At 40.2% G+C, this 23015-nt stretch overlaps 1 long non-coding RNA gene across 1 annotated transcript in view; it reads left to right on the plus strand.

Annotated features, from left to right (window-relative positions):
- The first annotated feature begins 4659 nt into the window (after positions 1-4659).
- LOC128076044 (uncharacterized) overlaps positions 4660-23015 on the plus strand; it is a 39262-nt gene continuing 20906 nt past the window's right edge. The window contains exon 1 of the long non-coding RNA XR_008204225.1: positions 4660-4845. This is a non-coding gene — a long non-coding RNA (uncharacterized LOC128076044). The remainder of the gene's footprint in view (positions 4846-23015) is intronic.

Raw genomic sequence — 23015 nt, forward strand, 5'->3', positions numbered from 1 at the left:
ATTAGTTGATTGGCTGAGCAGTAGGATCTGCTCTCCTTGTCAGTGATTAGGAAAAACTATGCTTACCTTTAACCAGTCTTATTTTCTAGTTTATTTGCTAGGTTATATACTATATTATTATTTCTGATCGCTGTTGTCTTGACTTTGCTGAAGCCTGAAATGATGAAGGTCTGAGCATTACCCAAGAGGTGGCTTCATGAATTGCAGTGACATAAGCTAGCAGGAAAGCAGGATGGAGGGTACGGCGACAGTAGAAGGGAAGAGATGAATGATGGGGTGTAACAGTCAATGTATGTGTCCTTGCACTGAACAAGGGGCAAGGTACTGAAAAGGCTGGGGCAAGTGCTTTCTAGGGAGCTGAATCCTGGGAGCTCTTGTAGGGTGCTTGGGGAGGACTGGAGCAGGGTAGCAGGGATGCTGATTAGCATGAACACTGAAGTCTGTGGGTGCTTTGGAAGTTAGTTAACAAAGCTTGTGAGGATTTTCTTGTTTCACTCCTTCCTCAGTTGCTTTATAATCCTCAAAGTGTTTTGTTTCAGTGTTTTGTTTTGCTGTGTGCATAGTGCCATAGATCATGACTGTAATGGGTGAACTGCTGCCAGCTACCACTCTGTTAGCTCCCATATGCAGATAGCTGCTCTGAACGTGGCTGCGTGGTTAGTGGGTCATTACGTGAGGTCATCTACGTATTCCAAAGGTTAAAGGGAAGTATTTCTGGGCCATTCAAGCTGTTGTTTGTTTGTATGCTACTTGATAAAATAGCAGCAATTAGTATAATCTTTCTGAGAAACGGGAGTGATCTTACCAAATTTTGGGAGAAGGTTAGTGCTAATGCATGTTATTTATATGGCTTTGCATTGAAGAATTTCAATTTACAGCATGAATAGTTCAATTTCTATTTAGGGTGCGGTTCCAAAGGAAGTATAATTACAATCAAGGGGTGTCACAGAGCTGGTGAAGCATTAGGTTAAGACAACATAAGAGATATTTTGTGAAAACATTTTAGGGTTATGCCTTCCTAAATACAGAGGAAGCATAACTAAGCGAGAAAAAAAAATCTACTACTCAGTTTGAGCATTTAGAATCATGGAATCATTTGAGTTAGAAAGGGGCCTTGTCCTTCCTGAGGTTATCCATATACAGCTTCATAGCATCCCTATAGTCCTCCCAGGGTACCTGGACCCTGCTTCCTCAGCCAGTACATCATCTTCTTGCTCCAGCTTGACCAGCATGTCTTGGTTCAACTATGCTGATCTCTTGCCTTCCTTTCCTGACTTCCTACACCTCAGGTAGGAGAGCCCGACTGCTTTGCAGAAAGTTTCCTTAAAGATCAGCCAGCTCTGCTCTGTTGTTTGGTCCTTTGAGGTCTGTGTCCCAAGAGGAGATGTTGACTAACTCCCTATAGAGCCGGAATTTGGCTTTTCTAAAACTTAGTATCCTGATTTCATTCTTTGTCTGATATCCCTCAGGAGCATGAACTTCACTGCACAATTACTGCAGCCCAGGCAGCATCCAATCCTGATTTCACTAATTGGTTCACTTGCATTTATGAGGTCAAGTATTGCAAGTATCACACCCCCCTGGTGGAGCTTTCCATCACTTGGCTCAAGGAGCTATCCTTGATGAGTTCCAGGAGCCTCCTGGGTTGCCTTCAGCTTGCTGTGCTACTTTTCTAGTGGATGTCAGAGTGGTGGAAGTTCCCCAGCAGGATGAGAGCCTGCAATTGTGACACCTCCTGTAACTGGAGGAAGCTGGCTTCATCTAGAGGCTCTGCTTCATCAGGTGGCCAGTAATAGACACCAACTGCAAGGCTCCCTTTGTTGCCTGTCTCTAGCTCTCACTCATAAGCTTTTGACTTGCTTATGACAATTCTTCTTGGATAGCTCTTCACACTCCATTCCTTCTGCAGCATGGAGGGCAATGCTTCTACCCCTCCTTTCTTGCCTCTCTTCTGAACAGCTTGTAGCCATTGTTAGGGCTATCAATGCAGTCATGGGAATCACCTACCAAGTTTCGCTGACAGCAGAAAACATCATGGCTTTCTGTTAGCACAGTGGCTTCCAACTCCTCGTGTTTGTTTCCCAAACATTGTGCACTGGTGTAGAGAAATTTCAGCTGGGCAGCCAGCTGTGTTGCCTTCTTGGAGGATGACGCCTTGGTAACTCCTTGAGTTCTCTGTGGCCTCCTCCTGTAGTATGTGTGCCCTGGCTCATTTTAAGATTTCAAGTGCTGCAGTGTGGCCAGCACATCCTACAAGTGCTGTTCCTCTAACCTAGTTATGCTGTCTCTCACACGGTCATGGGCGGTCTCACTATCACCTTGCTCCCCCTTCAAACCTAGATAAAGCCTGCTAATGAGCCCCATTCACTCTTATAAAAGACACTTAACTTTGTTCACTTCATTTTTGAAGTAACCACCTCTGCTATATCCAGCCCATACATGAGACTATATCCATTTTTCCAAAAAGAGGTGTAATTAGTTGCACCTTTATCAGAATTTTTTTCAATCTGTCATGTTTGAGCTCTTTTTGTTAATGAGAAGATGATTCAGTACCATGTCAAAGCATACATAAATCTACTCAGTGGCAGTACGTATAATTCATTTCAAGTGGATACAATTGATACTTATTTAATATGGACAAAATTTGAAGATGCCCATTTTTCTTCACCTTTCCAGTTGGTTTTCCCTCACACAGTATGAATGCTTCAAGTGACCATGGTTGTCTCCCAGAAGCACCTGTCCAACCATACTTTTTAATCCATTCATTTACAGCAATCTTTGCTTGTAGGAAAATATTGAGATGCAGTCAGGCAAAGCTGTCAGATTGTTCTGTGTCTGAATGCAAGATGCTGATTACTGTTGCCATTGCTAGCTGAATTACACTATTAAAGGCTTTTATGAAGTATTTGCATTGCTTGTTCATACAAATATAAAATCTTGGCAACGCCGTGGTGAAAAAGGAAACAATGCTCATCTTGTGACACTTTTCTTCTAAGACAAGACAGCAACAGTAATCTGTGGAAAACATCTATATACACAGCACATTTAATAACGTCTTTTTGTTTGTTAATTGCTAAATTATTTAAACTGCATCTCTCTCTGTTGCGCACAGATTGTTGTGCACTCTCTGCACATGTTCTTTAGAATGCAGAGGTGATATGGATGGGGCAGACCTGTGCCTCTGTGGGATGTCCATGTTGTGTGCTGCTGCTGTTCTGGAGGATAGGGAGGGAAATCAGGGAGGGACCGACAAACGTGGGATAGGAAACTGCTAGAATAATAGTTGTGTTATTGCAGGAAGTTTATCCATGGGGCAGTAAGCCTTCTGTTGTGCAATGTTTTTTAGCACTGGACAAACCCACTGTACAGAGAGGTGGAAGCCTCTGTCATAGGGATTAGTGCAAATGGTGTCTGAGACAAGATGAACCAAGCAGTGGTTCAGCTTTCCTGGTGTTCTCCAGGAAAATTTCTGGCTAAGAAAATCCAGGTGTTGAAAATGTTGAGTGAGGAAGCAATTTCAGAGATCTCTCACAACACTACGTTATGCATCAGGCAAGGAAGAAGGATCTTGGTTTATATTCTAAAGCAAGAGCACCTCAAGCTCTCCTTGCTGTCAGCTGCAGCTGAAAACACAAATGTAAATATAAATTCTTATGAATGCCCAGGAAGCCTTTGTGGTGGTGCTGAGACACATCTGCTTTTTTCCACTGTTGCTTTGGTATTGCATTGTTTCTTGTGTTCCTTTGTATCAATTATGCTACTAAAACTAAAGAAAATATTCCACTGTTTTAGTAAGAGCCATTCACAACAAGCTTGGTTACAAAGCCATTTAGCAGCCAGAACTCAGCACAGCACAGAAACACTTTGCTACAGCTTCATCCTTGGCAGCAGGGAATGCCACAGCAGTACGGCCAAGGTCATGGCAACACTTGTGAAAAGGAACTGCTTGAAAGGGAGCTGTTGGGAAATGGCACAAAACCATAATCCTGGGAGTAACCTGCTGTTCTCCCTTGGCACCTTTCTAAAAAGTGTCTGTGTTACAGTAATACGCTTGAGAAAAAAAATTGCCTGCCTTGTCTTCTTGCTTTATTGCTTGCAAATGTCATTCTGCAAATTGCCGATGCACTTCTATTATTCAACAGCTATTTAATAAGATGGGATAAAGATTTTGCATTTCGGCTGTTGCTTTCAATGTAGCAGGCATTATTTGGTGCAGGTTGAAAGTTCCAGGGGACATTTGCTCTTGTCCAGCCATAATCTGAAGTTATAAGCACTTCTGCACTCCAAGACAATGCCTTTGTGGTTCTCACTTTAATTTGTGCCTGTTATCAATGCAGGACTGTCAAGAAACTGTGTTTCTGGAGAGGACAAACAGTTGTCAAGAGTAATTTAATACTTGATTATTTCTGCAAGCTGTATGACATAATGATTTATCCTATTTTTTAATACTACCTGTTTTCATTCTTACTACTTCGTATCTTTTAGCTGACATAGAAATAATTTCAACCTAGAGCCAACTTCTATACTCTAATAAGAGTTGAAAATATGGCAAAATGAATTCTACTGACCTGAAAGCAAATATAATGAGAATACAGAAAGTAGCAGTTTCATTGTCAATGCAGGATAATCCTTGGTGGATGTGCATTTCCCTGTTTAATGTGTTAGAGCCATTGAATTTGCATTACGAAGGATCTGCTGCCTTCTGAAGGTCCCAGCCTAGAGCAAGAGATGCAGAGCTGGGGGTCCTGAATTCTTCTTTGGAATCTGCTATGAAAACATGATGCCTGTGCTGTGGGTGTACTTTTATCACTTGGCCTCTGTTTCCCACCCATTCTCTATTTGGTGGTAAGTGAAGCCGCATGAAGTATTCTTGCAAAAAAATCTATAAAAATCACACCTATTCAAATTAGCTAAATATTCAGTAATTTCACTCTCATTAGGCCATATCAGCCCATTTTCTTCTGCCAGTTTCAATTAATCCATTGTTGAAACGGTTGACAGCATGTGACTGCATTTGCAGCCTTCCTGTCTCTTCACTTAGCACACGAGAAGCTGATGGACTGAAGACTCTTGTCAGCCTCTTCTGATGTGGTTTGCCAACAGATGGCAAACAGGTCTTTGAGGAGAAACCAGTTGTTGCTACTTTCAGCATCAACACAGAATTTCAGCACTGTCTGGGAGAAGGACATAACACGATCCTGAGCCTGTTTCCAGCCTCAGACATTCTTTTATCAATTAGCAAAACTGCTGATGGATTTGACACAGCCTTGGGAATGCCTGTGTCCCACAGGATGTAATCTGCTGTGCATACTGATGGTGATCCACTCTGCAGAAAGTTGAGAGATAAGAAGTCGAACGTAAGGTATAATTTTTTCTTATCAATAAGGCAGTCTTTCTTTTTTTGCTGGAAAATGTAGAGTGCAAAGCCTAATGTTTACAGGAGGCGTTACTGTGCATAGCATATAGGTAGACATTACAAATAGAAGCACACCTTGTCAAGTCTTCACCCAGGCAACACTGCCTGAGCAGTATCTTGAGTTCAATGCCATACAAGTGCTGGATGGTTACCATGTGACATGTGAGCGCTGGTATAATTAGTATATATAATTAGTAATATCAGCATTTCACAGTATCACACAGCACTCAAGCTGCTAAATGGGGCAAGTGCCAGCAGTGGGGCTGGTCAGGGCTTAACTTCCCAGGCATGTTGGTGACTCACTTTCCTGCCACTGGCTCCAGCACGTTTGCCATTCTCACTTACAGGAGTCATGAGCCCCAAAATGAACACTTATGTATGATTTGTTGAGGGAGAGACTGTTGCAGTGTGCAGTGAAGAACTGAAGGTAATCAGCTGGGATCATGCTCTTGTAGGCAGTAAGAAAGTGAGAAGAAAGCAAGGAGTTGCCCTTTTAAAATAAAAGGCTTGCAGAATGCTGAGATGAGAAGCATAGTGAAGCTTGGGTCCATGCAATATTCACTGCAAGATGGATATGTCCACATCTGCTTTGCACAATTCTGTTTTATAGCTCTCAACACAGTCCAAATAGTAAGAGCACCACAGCACATCAGGAATGATCATCCTGGTTGCAAAGGCAGTGGAAGTGATCCCGTTAGTGCTTAGGCTCATGTTTTAAAATGGATTTAGAGCCTCAGTTTGTTTGCTTTTTCTCTTTCTCTCTTAAAAACTGTACGTGGCTGACAGCAACAGTTCTGGTCTTTATCATCCTCATCTTCAGTGCATATGTGTTCACCAGTCTTATTCATTTCTGGTCACATTCTTATAGCTCTTCTGCAGCCTCTCGTAGGAAGCATGCTTTGGTATTTTGGCCATTTTCATTCTCCTGTTCACCATATGCTGTGGTAGATTTATGAAGGATTACATCTGCATAATCACCAACCTGCTTTATTTCATCAGCTGTTCCAGTTGGCAGCACCAGGTGCTTTCCTCAGTCTTTCTGCTTTCTCCCTTTTAGTTTTGTTCACTGCCCACAAAACAAATGGTCCTCCTATGGCCACCTAAATGGCTGCCATTTTCTAATTACCATATGGCTCAGCCCTCAGCGGCTCATGTGACGTGCAGAAATTGCCTCGCCAAGAAGCCTTGCTGCTGGTCGTTTCTCACAGACCAGGGCTGCTGGTGCTGCTTGGGGATATCTGTTGTGCAACTTCTGATGCGATCAAGGGATCTCACCATCGTGTCCTTCTCTGAGACTTCTGCATGTGTTTTGTCTCTGCATAAATAGTCATTTTATCAATTCATAAATATGTCTTCCCCTTAGTGAAATGAGATGGGACTTGCTCAGGAGTGAGGAAAAACTGAGTTTACTTCTGAAATTGACACTGGTCTACAAAATAAAATGTGTTCACTTGACAGCCTGTCAAGTCCCTTACTAGAAGGAACGCGCAGGCAGCCTCTATTAATGACTTGGTTCCACCTGAGTTTATTTCACAGACCTTGTTGTGTTTCAGGACTGTTTTTGTGTTTTTTCCTTTGTTTGGAACAGGAGGTCTCTGGGAGCCATCTGGGGCCTACTGTGTTATTTACCATAGAGATAATAATACAGTGATACATTTTAAACTGCTTTTTAATGTGTTTTCTGGCAAATTGTCTGTTGCTGTGCTAGGTGTGAAATCATCTTAAGGGGGACAAGCGGTATTGGCATTTGTGCAGGCTTGCTGATTCTAACTAACATTTGCATTAGATTAGAACGGTAAATGCTGTCTTCAGTGCAGAAACATTTTGCATGCTCTCAATGGTATTTTAAAATGGGGTATTGCTAGTTTGAATATGAGTCAGCTGAAATTACAGAAAACGTTTCCTTTAAAATACCATCTGAATAGAAACAGCTGTCATATCACACAGAACCTGAAACAAAGCATAGCACGAAACTTGTGTGGCATGTAATAACCCTAGTATTAGAATCTATAATGTTTTAATTTCTTCCTTGGGATATCTTTTGTGCTCTTGGAATAGTACATTTGCATGTGAATGGAAAAAGCTAAATTATATTCCTAGGTTCAAGGAAAGAAGCTAATTCTAACACTATTGATAGAGGAACTTCTTCATTTTATTTCTAACATCATCGTATCAGGCTAAAACTCTTATTGCCATCAGCATGTTTGTCAGGTGAAGTTCTGAGATCACCTAAATATTTTATGAGGTTCAATGAACAGTGAAAATAATCTTGCTAAGACCTGTCTCGCTAGTAGATTAATCAGTACTACAGTTTCTCTTTTTATTGGAAGTCGTTAGTATTCAACTTAGCTTATCCTCATCTTTCTGTTTACCTGTGAAAGCAGTGAACAAAGCAGTTCCATGTAGTTCCATGTCCAGGGATGGGCAGTGGAGCTGTGAGGGCTCTGGGGCACAAGTGTGATGGGGAGCGGCTGAGGGAGCTGGGATGGGTCAGTCTGGAGCAGAGGAGACTCAGGGGAGATCTTAAAGCACAGCTCCCCGAATGGAGGCTGTGGTGAGGTGGGGGTCGGCCTCTGCTCTCTGTACTACTGATGGGATGAGAGGTAGTGGCCTCCAGGTTCTCCAGAGGAGGTTCACGTTGGATATTAGGAAAAATTTCTTCTCCGAAAGAGTGTTCAGATGGAATCAGATGGAATGGGTGCCTGAGGGAGGTGGGTGAGTCACCAACCCTGCAGGAGGAGTTCAAGGAACAGTTTAGGTGTTGTACTAAGGGACAAGGCTCAGTGGGGAGGTATTGGTGATAGGTGGACCGTGGGACTGGATGGTCTTGGAGGTCTTTTCCAACCTTGGTGATTCTATGAATATCAGTTCATTTTAATTCAGGGAAAATGCCATGGTCTTTTTCACAAGGCATTTATTTGTGTATGTGTGTAGGTATCCATCCTCTGATACAAACCTAAATACACATATATGTGTACATTTATGTGCCTGTGTGCATGTATTGAGTTCTGTGAAGGAAACAAATGGGTGGAAAAAGCCAGAAATGATATCCTGTATTGGTCCATTTTGATGCTATAGAATAATATGAAATATCATTTTTGGAAGGGCCATCAAAATGAAATCTTGAGTGTGTTTGAAATCAAAATGATCTGGAGGCATAGCAAACACAAGGCGTTTTATTTATTGCAAAGAAGTTTCACAAAGAGGGAAGATAAGAGTGACTGGGTAAACAAGTAGCTTTTAGATAGCAGATAAACCTGTAAAATGAAATCAGTTGACTGATGGACAGAAAATATTATAAGTCTGTTCCCTGAGCTGTATTATCCATTTCACGGATGCTGAAGCAGCAGGCTGACTTCTTCACCTCTCCTGCTGGCAGTGTAAAATGGCAGCTACTGTATTTAGTTAAATTGTCACTTCAATGATTAATGATTTCTAGAGACAGCACAGAAATACAACCAGCATGCCGAAACCTAATGGTTAAAAACAAAAGAGTGGAATGTTCAGAGCACTCTTTCTTCATAATATGTAGGGCTGGCATGAGATGTAGATGAAGAGGATCGTAATCTTCTCCTACCACTGCTGGAGGCTTCATTTTGTTCAAAATGTGGCTGAGTCTGGGTCTTAAAAATATGCAAATAATATTTTAGGTGGAACTTATTATTATATACATTTTTAATTTCTGTGTAGCAAGGATTTCCAAATTCAAAACTGAGAGTAAGGCAAAACACTAAGAAAGGTGGAGGGCAGATTGGCTCTTGCTCATTACTGTATGCTCACTGTCATTAAACACACTCAGAAAAATACTCTTTGAAGCCTGTATAGATCTTTCAGCATAAAAGCAATTGGGCTTTTCTGAGGTTTATTAAGCAGTCGGGGTGAACCACGTGCTTCTGAGCTTGGCATGCAAATTAAAGACCTCAGTTTGGGATTAAATAGTTCTGGGAAATAATATGGAAATGTATTAAGAATTTTCCTTGTTCTTCAATTACTGCGTTGTACCTGCATAGTAGAGGGGATTATTATCATCCGGTAACCTGGTGCAATGCTTTAATTAAGAGCTACAGTCAATACAAAGAAAAAAGGATGTATCAGAGACGAAGGGGAGCCTTTCAGACTGACTGTTATGTTTCTGATGGCCTAAGTGCCAGAGTTGGTTCTGGAAGAAGTTTAATTCCCCTTTCCCTCTAGGTATTCTTTTAAATACAGAAAATATTGTAGCAGGAGTTGCGTTAAGACCAATGAAAGCTCCCCAGGTAATTTTTATTGCAAGTCTCAGATTTTGCACAAGATTTTGTGCTGTATAACACATATATAATATGCTATGGAGCCTTTGCAGTAGCTTTAAGGTGCCTTGTTCATCAGCAGCTATCTGAAATAGAGGAAGAAAGATACCCATGTGGAGATGCATAATATGCATAACACAGGGACTGAGAGTGCTCTCGGTATGGAATAGGATTCAATTAATGTCTTGTTAAAAATCTGGGAATGTTTCCAGATACAGGGATCCTCATTCATTCAACAACGAGGTAGAAAGGAGTGCAAAAAACCACCAGACAGGTGTAGGGTAATTTAACTCCATGGAGGCAGGGCAATGGTAGTGCAAGCACCAGTTCATCTTTACTCAGTGACTGATAGCACGGCTGTTCCTGAAAGACATGGGAATCAGTTAGGCTGTGCCTAATAAAAGTAGGGCACAAAAAATGTTGGAGCTCCGTTGCAGTATCTTTGAGTTCCTATTAAATTGCTAGCATTGCCCATTTCCATGACTGCACCTTACCGCTTGCCTTTCCTCGTGTGAGGATCTCAGCCCTAAAATCAAGTGATGTCTGCCTTGTTTTTTTTTCCTTGGTCAAGGATCTCAGTAATTTTCATACTGAGTATTTCTGGCAACTTCTTAACCAGTTAAAACTCCCCTTCTGCATCTATTGATGTCCTGTTGTGTCCTAGCACTCCACTGCACAAACACTAGAGATCTAGGAGATTTCACAGGTTTTATATTACTTCTAATGTTCTAGAACTGCCTAGAGGTTTGATTTTTATTTTAAATATTCTTCCTAGCTCACGGCCTCTCTCCTGATAGGACCAGCCCAAGGACGTTACTTGCTTTTGAGTTATAACAACTTGGATTTCAAAGTGCTTCTCACTCTGTTGCTGCTTATGCTGTCATTACAGAAAGGATAGTTTGTGTCTAAAATGAAATCTGGAATTTTGCAATATCCAGAGAAATGTGAATCTCCTTTTGTTTTAATATTTATTTTAAATTAATTTCAAAACCACAGAATGATTACTGGGCCAGATCTACAGGGAAGTAACCATGTTTGTTGATTAAAGAGTTGCTGTTTGATCAAAAATATTCGTAACAATTATGATCAAGATAGCAGCTTTAATTCCTCATACACCTCATAGGCAGCAGGATCTTTGAGCCTGTGGCAAAAATACACGCGGTACAAAGAATTGTTTTATCTTCTCTGACTTCCTATTGCCTCAGGGATATGATGCAGCAGTTGTTTTAACTGAGTATGAGTTACACATTGCTATGCTGTAGAGAGTTTTATTTGGAATGTTCCCAGGATGTGTGTTGATGGTATTTTTTCATTCGTATGAAAAGCTTCAGTACTATGAGAAACACATTGATCTTGCCTCAGTTGTCACTTGGGAAGAGAGCATCCCGTTCCCTCTTTTTGTGGCATCTCTCTTAGCTGACAAGATATCTGCATCTATTGTACTCTTTTCTTGTTCTCCTTTCACTCTGACTGGCATGTCAATATGTGCAGGTGCTAATCTATACACTTAGGGACAATACATTAATGAAAGAAGACTCGTCTATATACCCTAACAAAAATATCTTCAGTTCACAGTGCCCCTTTTCACTGATGTAACAGTTTACTTAATCTAAAAAAATTTCAAACTGCAGAGAAAGCTTCTCAAGAGTGGGGAGATTAGTCACAGAAATCTGCTTTGTCCTTCATTTAAACAATATTTTAAATAGCCAAAAGTAGTATTAAATGTCTCACACTGAGATTTTAGCAAGAAGACATTAAATAGTATGTAGAACTGAGCAGGAATCTATACTGAAGTGGCATTCTCTAAGGGGATGCTATTTTATCCTGCCACATCCTATTGTTACACAAAGATATTGTATACTTGATGAAGGATGTTCTTTCCGTGGATGCCGTGATTCAGGCTTATATTAAAGGAGAGAATAGGAAAAAATGTATCAACAAAGAGGTATTTTCTCATGCTCAGACAGAATTAGACTAGAGAATTTATAATACTCTAGTGTAATAATGGCTGTCGTTCAGATTTGTGCTGAACAGCCATGAAATGGACATGTGGAGTGTGTCCAGTGCCATCAGAAACACACTGAAAAACAGGACTAAATACTTAGTGGATCACCACTTCATGTATCTGGAAGGAGTAGCTTCAGAATTTATGGATGATGTATGGAGAAGGATGATGGATGGAGAAGTAAAAAGCAAGTACAGCCACTTGCAGGTGATGAGAATTTCATAGTTTAGAAACATGCACTTGAATAAATGATGACTAACAAATGTTAGCCATGGGTATTCATGCATCCAAAAATTATTATGACGTTCATAGTGAATAATCTAGCCTAAAATAATTCTGTACTTTATCAAAAGCATCTGTGTTTTCATTTCTGAAAATCTGAGAGCACCTTACCTTGATTCTTATATTTCAGGCTCTCATTTTTATTTCCATGTGATTCAGACACTTATGCTCAAGGGGCTAAAGCAGCCAAACTAGGAACCTTTCAGTGCAGACTGATATTTTATAGTCACTGCTAGTGTCCCTTCACTGACCTCAACAGCAGTCATGCAGGCACGCATTCTGTTCAGGTGACAAGTGCTGCAAGTCACCCACTGTGTGAATTAATTCAGCTTCAATAAGCAGAAACTGCTAAATGGTGTCCAATTGTGGGCAGAAGTTATATGAAGATTTTCCCCTAAAGATGAATCCAACAAGTAAGCTGGTCAATTTTAAGGAATGACACATAAAACCTGGTGGACCACATAAGGTTTTGTATTTGCAAAATCAACTGTCATGATCTGATTTTCACATCAGACAAAGGCAAAATATAGTGAACATGTTTCAAAAACTGTTGCCATGCAGTAGATTTACGAAATATATTGTTAGCTTTATACTTGGTGCTGTATTGATTTGTTACTTGCACACCCAATAAATCAGTCTTTTTCTACAGAAAAGACTTCAAAGAACAGTTCTTAGTATAATATTACAATGCCATAGAAATGGCTGATGTAAGTCTATCATTTTGTGTGGATTAGAAACATGTAACTTCTCATCTCGTCTCCAGTTCCATTGCAATGGGTTTTGTAGCTCTAGGAAGTTCCAGTTGTGTGCGTTACTGATTTTGGTTACTAAAATCCTTGTTACCACCTTTTCCTGTGAGACATAGTTAGATGCATGCATGTTTATAATGGATGCCATTAGGGAGTACTGTTTAACACAGTGCACATTCTAGAGGTTGGATCAGTGCTCTCCATTGGTGTCAACACACACCAGAACAGTTTCTTAGAAATGAGAAATAGGACAGGGTGATCCTGGCTCTCGTTTGAAATGAAATGGGCTGCTGCCTGTGTTGACCTATCTGAAGTTTTCTTTGTCTTTCCTTTCTTAGCTCATTGACTCATTTCCTTTTTATTTACTTGCTCCTGAACTCTGATTTTTTTTCCCCCAGTGCTTCACATATTAACCACTTCCCTCCTGTTTCCCTTTTGTCTACACAGGGAACTGTACAGAGAGATGGGGGTTTAGAGCACCTTAGAGATGGGTATTTATCAGCCGACTGTGATTTCACTACATACCAAACCTGAAAAAACTTGCACAGCAAGCTGTCCCAAAGAATACTCTGGATGATATTTCTTAATAGAAGAACATAGAAAGTGAGGTGGAGAAATTTATGGTTCAAGCCAATAAATGTTTTCTTTTGTGCTTGTTATTGTACTCTAGGCTTAGTAACTCTGTAGGTCTTCAGTAAAATATTGGAAAGGAATATGCCGTGCAGATTAAGGCAGTTCTGTAAAAACCACCATTACAAACTTTGAGTCACAGAACTCTTTGTTTAAATGGATTGTTAGCTAAGAAGACATGAGCCCTAAGTAAATAGTGTTGTTTCTTCAGCTTACCACAAATTCATGCTAGTCCTAACACGGTAGATGTAAAACTGTGTAATATGACTATGGCTTGGGACAGAGGCTGTTTCCCAAGAGGTTGCTGCACCACCTTTGCCACAATGCAGAATTCTCCTCAAGGGCGTTTTCACTTCATTTCTGTTGACTGAAAGTTTGAGACCCACTAAATTCATCCAAGGACAGAGCTTATTCAGTTGTCCAGCTACCAAATGTATTTGTCATCTCTTTTGTTTTCTTTCCTTTTAACTTGTCTAAGACTTTTTGAATGATAAATGGCTGCTCTAATTAGCTATTCAACATAGGTAAGAATGAGCAGCTTCTGAAACTCTTTAATGCCTATACTTTTAGGATGAATGTGATTTATGTACCATAGAATGGTTACTAAAATGACTCCTATTTCACGAGAAAGGAAATGTTCTTTTTACTTCAATTGAAAAACATTTTTTTCTGTGTTTTGCAAAATGTAACTAATTTCTTTTACACTTTCATTGATTGGATTTTGCAATTCAAAACATCTTTTACCCGTACACTTGTACATATTAAAGAGAAACAATTCATCTGAAATGAGATGCTTCACACTCAATTATATCTAAATTTCTCATCTACAACTCTTGATTTCAATCTTGGGTGTCTGTGCAGCTATTGAGGCTGAAACAATGCAGAAAGGAAATGCTGTTATTTTCAATTTGTAGCAATTATACTCAGAGCAAAGCAGATGTGGTGTTTTTCAGTTTCTGCACATGGAAAATGGCAGGCAACATGTGGAAAGGTTGGCTGATTTCTATTAGAGAGAATCCCAGAATCATAAGGGTTAGAAGGGACCACTGGAGATCATTTACTTCAATGTCCCCCTGCTAAAGCAAGTCCCCTAGAGTAGGCTGCACAGCAAAGTGTGAGCACTTGGTAAAAAAGCAAGACTAACATATAGATTGCCACCAATTTGTATTGCATCTAAACCAGAGCAGGCAAAAAAACGTTCCTCTAAGTTTCAGAAAGTGCAAACAATTCACAGATGGATTATTGTGGAGATAGTAACCAGGTCCTCCTGACTGTGCACATAAAGTCTGAAAAGAAACTGTTCCTGAAGACCAACAGTGCTCTAAGACGTAGTAAAGTCTCTCATGCCTGGGATATGGATATGACTGAAGCATCACCAAAACTAGGGCATGAATCTGTGCTCATGGTGAGACAAAGTGAAAAGAGCTTTCTTGAATCGGGCTGTAAGTAGGTGCCTACATTTTGCTCTGTTGTAATACAAGCATGCTGAACTTGTGGCAATATGTATATGGATCTCTTGAGGTAGATTAGCAAGATATTGGGAATGTTAATGCAGATTTAATGCACCTACTCCCAGCATATGCCTGGCATGCCAAGAAAGTATAAAACCTCATGCTGTGATTTAGTTAATAAAGATCCTGGAATTGTGTGTCCACTCAAATCCTCCCTAGCATTGAATAGTTGTATTTTGGAGCTGAAACACTCGGAGCAATTTGGGGAAGTGTACGTTTGGCTGAATTGAACGTTGTGTAGCCAAAACCCAAACCACTGTTGCAATAAGAAGTGTAGATTTTCATCCTACTAGAACTTCTCGTGGAATGCACCTATCCTGCACATCTCCCAGAATCAGGTCTTTTCTATTCCCAGCTCTTCTTGGGATGGCTAATGGAGGCTTGCAGCAGTTTGTGAACAACACTGTTAGCCTGAACTTCCAAGATGAGTGCTTTTCTTCAGATCTCAAATTTGTTCTATTTGGCTGTTAAGCATGAGGAAATTGTACAAGCACAGATCTGTTAACAGAATACCTTGTTATGGTTTAGAACAGCAGTGCCCCTGAAGGAGGGTGTTTAAAAGTGTCCAAAAACTTAATTTGTGTTTACCTTGATGGGAACTTAAAAGATGAAAGTATGCTAGACATGACCTAAAAACTGAATGGGCCTGATTTTACACTTATTGTAATGCAACTGTTCCACTTTCAGTGTTATTATTGTAACTGTTTTTCTAGTAATAACTTGGAGGACTCAGTAAAGTTCTGGATCCTGTGGTTTGTTTTTTTTTTTTTTTTTTTTTCCCCAAGATGTAACAAGAACATTATCTTGTCAAAATACGTTTTTTTTAATGTGGTATATGTAAGTGAGCTTGGAGCAGGGTATAGGAAATGTGACCTGCACTTAATGCTGTCACCCTGCAGAGCTCAGCTCCATGCGGATCTCTCTGAGATAATTTCTGGACTATGAAATAGAACAGCTTTAAGAGAAGAAATAGAAGGCAAATGTCATCGTTATATGTTTTGGCCTCACAATGGGAAGGTGTGCTTGCAAAATAAAACTGATGGGGAGGTTATTCAGAGCAAAAGAGAAAGGCAAAATGACAAGACTACCTGCGTGTTTCAGGACTTCTTTAGGGTTCCACCTTACAATTAGGGTTCTTCCTGGAAGGAATGTGTATCTGAGTCAGCATCAGGAGAGGATGAAACTGGACCCAATTCACCATCTCCTGGATGAATGCTCTGACATTTTTGCTCCTGGAGAGGGAAGAGGAGGCTCTGACCTTCCCTGCCTCCTTTTGGGAGGTTGTATTCAGTCTCTCAGAGAGTTGATAAAAGCTCAGGAAGAATAGAATCAGCAGAATACAATCCTGTATTTGATAGTCTGGTCAAACCTCCAGGAATAATCTCTTGCCTGCTTTAAAGCAAAACTAGTCAGAAAAGAGATTCTGCAGCAAATTATCTCTTGCCCTGGGGGCTGTTGAGAGGGATAGTGCTAGAGATAGGGTGAGGCACTGAGTGACCTCCACAGTGCTCCTAAGTACCTTTCATAAGAAAGGTCAAGGACAGACTTTTTCCTCTCTGTGAAGTTTCTTCAGACAGCTGGAGCCTTGTCTGGCTCTTTTTGCTGCTGGTTAGCCTGGCTTTCTACCAAGAGATTCCTTGATTCACAAGGCTGTATTTCTTTTCTCCTCTGACATTTTCTATCTCTCCTTCCTTCCCACTGGTTGTTTGACCTGGTGGTTTTTGGTTTATAGTTGCTACCTGCACAGAACGCAAATTTGAGAGAAGCAAACAAACAAAGACCCACCAGCAAACAGATTTGTGTATGATGAGAAGCATCCAAGTGTGCATCCTTTAAGAAAGAAAGTTACCTAACTGTCCTCCCTGTGCTGATGACCCTCATCCATCACACTTTTGAACTGAGGTTCAGGAGGAGGGATGAACTGTGATGATCTGTGCCGTCAAAATAGAATTTGCAGACTGACAGATTTACAGGGAGTTCATAAAATATGCACTGACTTCCAGGTTATGGAAACTGCAGAGTCATTTTTGCTAGTTCTCATTACAAGAACAACTGTGACCATTTAAAAATAATTTTGAGAGTGCTTTTGAGTATAAACATATTGTAACGTAGGCTATTAAATTAAGCATTGCAAGTAGTAAAGGTAGCTGTGTTTAGATTTAATATATTTAGTGATTAAAAATCAAAGTTTCACAGAAGTTAAGGCCTGCTGAGCATAATTAAACTGGATTCTGTTAAAAGATACTGTCATCAAAATAAAATGCAGGCTAAGGTAAAGTATACAGAACCTGCCATAAATTGAAAACCTGCCAGTTTACCTGCAGCTTGTTTGTTCCTCAGTCATGCTGAAGATAGATGAGTTTAAGAATTAGGATTGGAAAGAAGTAGTTATTACCTTTCACTTTGAGATGCTCAAGCTTCATATCTATTTGAAAAGCTACTGCTTCAACTCCATGCAGTGTGAAAGGCAATTGTGCTATCAAATACCAGCAAAAAAGAAGAGAGGGCTTGTGTTTTCACTTGCATTACAGAAATACGATTAGAGATTTTTTGTTTTTTTTAACCGTAGTATTCAGAGAAAGCTAAATGCTGAGAAAGTACAAATCAAGGTTTTTTTGAAGGGACTTTCTGCAGTTTCCAGTTTAGATGCTGCAGATTCTTTAGTAATCAACATGACTTCTGTCTAGTTTTCTTACATAATAATAATAAAAATACTAAAAAGAAGTCAGCACGGTTGCATCATGTCTAAGATTCTCCAATTTAAAAGAAAACTAAAAATCTGGCTTTTATTTCTGTTTAGTCGCAGGATTTTGCACACTGTGAATAGGGTTCTGTTGTGCTGCTGTAGATTTCTGCAGGGGATGTGGAGATGTTTGCTTCCAATAGTATTTCATTGTTCATGAATGTCACGGGTGACTCAGTACTGCACAAAGCAGGCATGTAAGATCTTATAGATATAATTTGCAAATTCTAGTTTCAAACAGCAAACAAACCTGAACACGGTCAGTTGCTTGGGTTTATAATTTACTCTGAGTTTTCCTGGTAAAGGCTGAAATAGAAGAACAGTTTGCTCCAGAGCTGCATCTCATTCTTGGGTATATTTATATGTACCCCTGTGCTTGATCTTACTGAGAAGCAGGCTGCAGTCTAGCAGCAGGCTATGAGAAGATGTTCTGTTTAGGTACCTCACATTTCCAGCAGCACTCACAAAAATAATGTTTGTGAGGGAACTAAGTATTTCATGAGCTTGCTTCAAATTCCTTCATTTTGGATGAGCAGATTTTTCTTATAACTTGCTTTGCTGTCACAGATGGAATGCAGAATTCAGTATTATTTTATACATCCTGGAAGTGAAAATTGAGCTGGAACATTAAGTCCCACTGATTCACCTATAGGAAAACAGGGAAATGCTAACATCCTCCTCACTGTATTAGTCAGAGGAATAAGGCATGAAGGCTAAAGTACTAATTTGGCAAAATACAGAAATATGTTAAATGCATATAGGTGTATGATTGTTATCCACACTTACTAAAGCTGGTGCTCTGACCACTGTGTCTCACGCCAGTTGTGATGCAGTGGGTGCACTGCACAGACACTGCTGTCGTGTGCCATGTCACAAAAACCTCAGTGGTGAATCTTCATGTGTTTATTACTTTTACTAGCATCTTTGCGTTGTTCTTTTTTGAAACAGAGATAAGGTTTCCCCCTCAAACCTCCAGCAGCCTGTACTGCACCAAGCATAGTCAACAGAGAGCTCTGGAATAAGCAAGGTGATGCATGAGTCCTGACAGTAAGGTGTTATGAGGGGGAAGCAGACGTTCACTTCCTTTGGCTGAATGAGACGTGGGGTCTTCCTTGACTCTTCTGTGCCCAGAGCTCTCAGCCAGGCATGGCGACCTGTCTGAGGGACAGGAGAGGTGCAAGGACAAAGGGGACGTTCCAGGAGTGGGAGAACCCAGTTTGGTGCAGGGATGGAGGCCAAGTATTGTCTTGGGCACACGCTGAGATGTAATAGTTGCTAAATTAGTACTCAATCAGCTCTGAAGATGTGTGATGAAAGAATGCAAGCATGCCGGAGGTAAATGTGTTTGCCTCAGCATCGACCTGAGTTTTTTTGAAAAGGCTTTTCCAGGCAGGGCGGAAGATGAATCTCATATGTGTGTTCTATATGTTATGTATTTGAATTGTTAGAGACTGCAATGTGCTTAAGTTTGCATGCTGTGAGAAATAGAAGCCAAGCAGACGCATAGCACAGGGCCGTGCAGGAGGCTGTGCCTGGTGGTGGCAGCCATTTGGGGTCTGAGGACAGCTCCCTTACCTTGCCTTGTCTTGTGGCAGAGGCACGCTGTGTGTGATTTGCAGCTTTCAATTAGGAATGTGAAACTTCCCTGCTGCATAAAAATTGAAAGCTGCTGATCCTGACGGGTAATCTGCGAAGGTGTCTGTCAGACTGCTTCAAAAACAGCGTACTGCAAATTGAAATTTACTAAACAGGCAAAACGCCGTCAGGGGAATTACGATGAGCCTGTAGAAGGAAGGCCAGATAAGTTAAACAACCTTGAGCGAAGGCGCTGCCAGTGCACTTGTTTTTTATGCCCCTCAGAGGTCAAGAGGACGGGTGCCATTTTCCTGCCTCTGAGGTGGGTGCTCTGCAGGAGAGGGTGGCTGTCCTACATAGCCAACCTGAGGCATTTTCTCTGTTTAATCCATTCTGCCCCATTTTCTATTGGATATCTGGCCTCCAAGCTGATCTGTCAGCACTGGGGCATGCCTCATCTCCCCTTCCAGCTCCACCTTGCCCAACTCTGGCAGAAGCTCTCTTCTACTGATTTTTAAGCCAGCGCCCATGTGGCTGTGCAGGAATGAAAATGCTAAGTGTTGTTCCTCAGGCAGTGCTGTTTGTTGCTATCTGCCAACGTGACCACCATGAGTTTCTTCTCCTCTGCGGTCAGACCAGCACAGGTTTTAGCTGCAGAGATGGTGGTGGATGTAATTTTTTATTGTGCCTACTGGGAACGCAATTTGACTAGAAATACAACTGATACTTTGGAGTATTTAGTGTTGGCTTTAACAAAGAGTTATATGTAAGCTGAAATAAAAGCCATAGTTTATATATCGCTCTTTAAAAGGAAATATGTACAAGCTGGCTTTTATATTTGGACATATTCTTTTTGCTGGCAACACACCTTAGCTAACAAAGCAGGATTTCTTACATTTTTACAAACTAAGGATTACTGCTACTATCAGGAGGAACTGCAGTCTAAAACAGTGAAATCTTTTTGTTGTTATCATAAAATCCAAGGTGTCTGAAGAAATCTGCTGCGTGTTTGGTTTCAATAGACCTTAAATGCAAACAAACAACAACAAAAAAGCACAAGTTTTTTTAGGGACTAAAATTAGATTTTCTAGACACTAATATCGTATTCCAGTTTCCCATTTTTCTTTTTTTTCCCTCCTGATGAGTGCCATACTTTATTTCTTCAGTTTTCTAGAGTTTCAGAAAAGATCCCTGAGCAGTTTGGCACTTCCAGACTATTTCTTTATTACCTTATTGCTGAGTATCACTGCTATTTGATGATCTGTATATAGCCATATTGAATAGTATATTCCCATGAATTTCATTAGTATTTTTATAGGCAATATATCCACAAATTCTTAATATTTTCCTAAATTTGTCTTCAGATGTACCAATATTTACAATGAAATAAACACTACTGCATCATTAAAATTTCTTTTTTTCTTTGTATGTACCTTTCTTTGCTGGTAGACCTAGAAAGATTTTCTTATTCCTCTTAAGACTAAGCATTGTCTTGTTCTGCCTTTTTGTGTCCTTTATTTTTTTGTTGTGAGCCTATAACTGATGCCTAAGGTACAGACTGCCCTCATATAACCCACTTGACTGCTCCGCATAAATGAGATTTTTAATGGTCTGGTTACTTGTCATTAATTGGCTCAGACAGGCTTGAATTTTGTCACACATCTTGACCTTTATTGAATCAACAGCTTTCACAAATAAAGGTCAACAAATTCTGGCCTTGGCACCTCTTTACAGAATTGCTTTGATCACATATGCCAAAATCCAAATCTCTGGTCCCTAAAAGTGCTTCTATAAATACACACATTCTAGCATATGACTGGACCTGAAACATTAAAATATACTTTACATTAGCAGCAATTTCAATAATTGACGCTCCTTTGACTCCAGTCTGCTTCAGTCTTTGAGGGGTAAGACCAAAACACCACACTTGAAAACCAGCCACCTTGCTTAGCAGAGACACAGCACCATCCATCTTCATGTCTTTTTGTCTGTTTGCGACCTGAGCGTGATGTGATCTGAGTAATGCCTCGATAACCTGTGCATTTGTTCTTTAAAGCATGGAATAAAGACCTAGCAGCATTAGTGGGTCTTTTGTGTAGTAACAAACGCCATATGGACAGGTGTAATCTTAGGTGCATACAGAAAAACAAATGCTTACTGGACCATGAGCTTATTTGAAATAAAAAATGATCTGTTTGCATGAGGTTTCCATGTCTGCAGAGTTTAAGACATGAATGAAATGTTATCCACTGTCTGTAAGTTAGTGCCTTATTTATATACTGATTTTTTTACATTCTATATGAAAGTAGTCAGGTTGGTCTTGTTCTTCTGTGTGCCTGTGTTTCTCTCAGAGACAAGATGTAGCACACTTAGGCTCAATAGAGGAAGAGCAAAACACCATTTTTATCACAAAGGAGGTTAAGACAGCTTATTTGTGGAGCAGTCCTTGTGTTTGTGTGTGTGATTCATGGCCTGCTTGTGCTCTCTGTAACCTATTTGTGAATATAGGGCACTGCTGTCTACCCATGTGTGCTGCTCTCCTAGTCCCATGGGTCCACAGCTATTAATAGTCCTTATTTCCAGGCTTTCTTGAACTGTGCTTTTCTTGCCCCATGGTTCATTTGTTGTAGGTGTTTATGAGTCTTGTAGCTTTGACTTTTGTGAGCTGTAATTGGGGCTGGATGTGCTCCTGTGTCAACATTCTCTGAAATCTGCCAGGGTAGGAAGAGTGTAATTTACAGTTGTTCTTGTAAGTGGTGGAAGCAAATATACTAATGAACATGACATATGGCATTACGTGACAAAACTCGCAGTGGCGATGCCCCTGATTTTAATGGCAGTTCTTTAAATCTGCTCAACCTGTGTGAATCTTTGGGCATGGTTTGTGCTTGTAATGTTTTAGATACGCATTTTCAGATGTCTGCCTTTAATTTTATGAGATAATCCACCCGAGATATTGAAAGATAAACTTTTTAAAGTGAAAAGCTAGAGAATGGCAGTACTTCAGAACTCCTAACCTTAATTAGCAGGGCTTCCCTTGTGCCTGGGGCCTGGTGAGGCAAGCAAAAGCTGAAGTAAGGTTACTGCAATGCCTGTAAAGGATTTTTTCATGACAATCTGTTTCATTTTTGTTACACAAATACGTAGCACATATCTTAAAGGAAAATAATGAAAAGACACAACTTTCTGGTTTGGATCAGCCTTATTTGCTTCAGGGTTTGGAAACTCTGTGATGCCAAATATAGTCGGCCCAGCAATCATATTTTGAGATAAAGTGGATAAGATGTTTTTAAGTACTGATGTACTATGTGCTCAGCTTAACAAGGCTGTTTATATTCTTTCATCAGTACGAGACATCTTATACTTTTTTATGATGAGGAAAAAGATGTAAGAAATAAAGAGTTGGTGTGAGATGAGGAACTTAGAAGGACTTCTCAACTTTATGTACTTTTAGCCATTTAAGGGCGGTACTGAAATGTTCAGAGAAACTGTGAAACAAGCTTGAACTGTTTACTGTTCAATTTTAATCACAGAGATGCTGATTACCCTGCTTTGCTATTTAGTGCTCTAAACAAGCCATCCAAGTTGGTATATTTTTGTCATTGACAGAATCCTGCTGAAAGTCTTTCATTTTAGAGTAAAGTCAGAATACTTGGAGGCAGCTGCCCTTCTGGTGATGCTGTAATCCTTGGTGTTGTTTCAGTAATAGATATTTCACCTCTGGTTTTGCCCTCAGTCTCTATTGCTTTGACATGAGAAAGCTGAAGAAATTACGAAGTGTGTATATTTCTACTCCTTCTTCTTACAGGATCATTACA

The sequence above is a fragment of the Tympanuchus pallidicinctus genome, unplaced genomic scaffold (assembly GCF_026119805.1).
Source record: "Tympanuchus pallidicinctus isolate F22 unplaced genomic scaffold, pur_lepc_1.0 scaffold13, whole genome shotgun sequence".
Lineage (NCBI taxonomy): Eukaryota > Metazoa > Chordata > Aves > Galliformes > Phasianidae > Tympanuchus > Tympanuchus pallidicinctus.